Source organism: Engraulis encrasicolus, chromosome 13, assembly GCF_034702125.1.
Source record: "Engraulis encrasicolus isolate BLACKSEA-1 chromosome 13, IST_EnEncr_1.0, whole genome shotgun sequence".
Classification (NCBI taxonomy): Eukaryota; Metazoa; Chordata; class Actinopteri; order Clupeiformes; family Engraulidae; genus Engraulis; species Engraulis encrasicolus.
The window spans coordinates 54,997,714-55,000,775 of NC_085869.1; positions in this window are offsets into that span (position 1 = coordinate 54,997,714).

A 3,062-nucleotide genomic window follows, 5' to 3' on the forward strand; every position below is an offset into this window, starting at 1 on the left:
CACACACACACACACACACACACACACACACACACAGGGCAACAACACCACATGAGGACGGCTACTGCTTTATCTCCAGTGTAACAGTTTTAGCTGAGGAGTGTTCGCAATGAGTTCAAAAGTGAATTAAAAATGAAAAAATGGTTGCCAAGTACTGTTTAGTTATGAGATGGGACACAGGCAGCCCTTCAAAGGGGTTCAACTGTCATCTCGAATAATTTTGTACCATCCACTCTACTGTCCAGCCATCCCATATGTCAAACTTGATTTGCTAGCACTTCCCAGACGTTCCGCAATATTCTTCTGCATTTCATGCATCGAGTCCTGTTTCGTGTACTTCATGCTCTTGTTCATGTTTTACAGAGGCTGAAAAACACGAAACAAATGTAAAAAGTAGTCTGAATTTTATTTTTAAAACACCAAAACCTCATTCTTGTCTACGCAGCATATTTCTAAACTGTGGTGCATAGAGCACATTGTTACAGTCCAACTAAGCCAGCACGGCACTTCCAGCATTCACCTAACAGGAAAAGGTGGGTTACAACTGTATCTCGTGCCCACACACAAAACTGGTTTTGTGGCGCTGACAAGCACACAAACAGAGAGGGGGTGACTGAACGAAAAAGGTAGCGCTGTCTTTCTTTCTTTCTTTCTTTCTTTTCGCCCAGTACCTGTAAGCTGAGAGGAAGAGCATGAAAGCCCCACCCGCATACACTAACCTCTCAATACACACAGCAACCTCGCTCAATAAAGCTTCCTGGACACTGGAGTCTCTCTCTCTCACACACACACTCACACACACACAACAGCCAGCGCTGATGCTCCTGACAGGTACTGTATAGATTTTTTTTTTTTGCTGTACAGAAGCATTCAAAGTCCACAAAGAGAAAGCCCTATTCAGAGCCAGGCATGTTGTGTTATCTGAAATGTCACAGCCGGTCAGTGCCAACAAATTCAACCTGCATGTAAGCTTGTCGAGTTTTTCATCAGACAAAACAGAGTATATCGTTTCCTCTCTTTTCTCTCTCACACGGAATCCAAACATGGTTCACTTGCTGTGCTCGGACCAATCAGCTGGGGAGAGTTTGTAACACTATAAGAGGAACAGCTGGGAAACAAACTGACGAATGGAAAGCGGGGAGATTTGAAAAAAATTGAGAGTGCAAGAGAGTGAGTGGAGAGAATGGAACTATTTACAAGAAAAGATTCATGAGGCTATAAAGATTTAAAGATGCGGATTATAATTTTATTTCAGTCTTGTGTTTTTTTTTCTCCTTTTTTTTCTTTTTCAAAGAGCATCGCTACTGAGTTCTCTCCAGAGGATGTTGACAGTATGTCTGGAACTCCCATCTGTAATTTTGCGTTGCTGGAAGCCTCATCCAGCCTCACACGTCTCAGCTCCATAATAGTAGCAGAAACAGCAGGGAGAGAACGGCCAGATCGTATATAACAAGGACTGAGGACCGCTCAACATGATTCATAATAGAAATACTGGTGGTATACACAGAACATGGTGCAGTGTTACATTCAACACTCAGAGAATAAGACCAACTAAAAGAGTGTTAAATTGAACTATTTGCGATGTGTTAAATTAACTTTGCGAAATGTAAGCTATTGTACACAATTTATTACATTCTCAGTTTTGTCAAAGATCCAGATCACAGGACGAGGACTGAGGAACGTTTAACATGATTCATATTAAAAAATACATTGGTATACAATTCATAATAATTCTCAGTTTTGTCAAATTTCTAATACAGGTTCAAAGAGTAGCAGGGCGTATACAATTCTACCTAGAAAGCACATTTGAGTGATTTTCTTTCATAAATCAGGTGGCAACTCCGCGGTGGGAACTGAACATGAAACCGATTCACAGCAAAGGGAGCATATACACATACAGATATACACATCAACCTGTGAAGTCAGTGGTAGAACAATTGCACAGGGCCCCAGGGCAAAACACTGATAGGGCCCCTCAAACAGTTTGCCATGGTCACAATAGGGCCCCCACCAACAATACAGGAGGGCCCTGGGCCCTGGGGGAAGTCACTCCTCCAACACATCAGCACACCTCATAAAGCTCACTTCAACTCTCTTTCGTCTTCATGAGAATCACGTAATCCAAAGCCCCCGTGTCCAAACAAGCACTCCATCACCCTCCCCACACAGACACCTCCATATTCATCACATACTGTACTCTACAGTACAGTACACAGAGCCGCTGCAACTTTGGAAGGGTACAGGACAAAGTCATCTAAAAGCCCCCCTCCCCCAATACATAATATGCAATGAGGACCCATTTTGGAGTCCCTCCCTCAGCCTGGGCCCGGGACAACTGGCCACTTTGTCCCCTCACTGTTGTCTTCCCTAACTTGTACTCAGGGGCGCATCTTGTCACTAGGCTAGGCAGGCAGTCGCTTGGGGCCCCCAAGCCTATAGATGGTGAATAACAGCTAAGGCTTTAAACTACAGAGATTTGTTTCCGACAGTTCCTTCTTTTGATTTTTTGCTTGGGGCCCCAACTTACCCAAGTATCGCCTCTGCTTGTACTCTATGGGATCTATATCCTGTGTTCTCACTGCGACACCAACCCACTCAGAAGGTTTATGATAGCCGTGTGGAAAACATATGGTGGACAATTTCGCTGAGGTGACCTCGAGAGACGGCCACCCACCTTGTCCGATGTTTAATGTGTGTGTAGCCATTTCAGATGGGAGCGCCAGTGATCCCCAACTCACTGTTTGCTGAAAACCCTTAACTACTTTATAACTAAAATTGCCATGACATTGCGGAGAGTCTAAGTAACAAATTAGGACATTATTATAATTTTGGTGACAATACGGTTATAACAGGCTCTGCTTGTATGACAGCCACAAGATGGCCGCTATTTATGGGACATCTGTGCTGTTATTACCAGGGCCTGAGGGGGAAGAGCTCTGAGAGTTTTACGAACTCAAAGAAGACAATGACAACAAGATGATATTGATGTTATGTCTGTGGGGGGGAGGAAAGGAGCTGTGAGAGAAACTCTGAGACTACAACAACCATAAGCTCATCTGGGT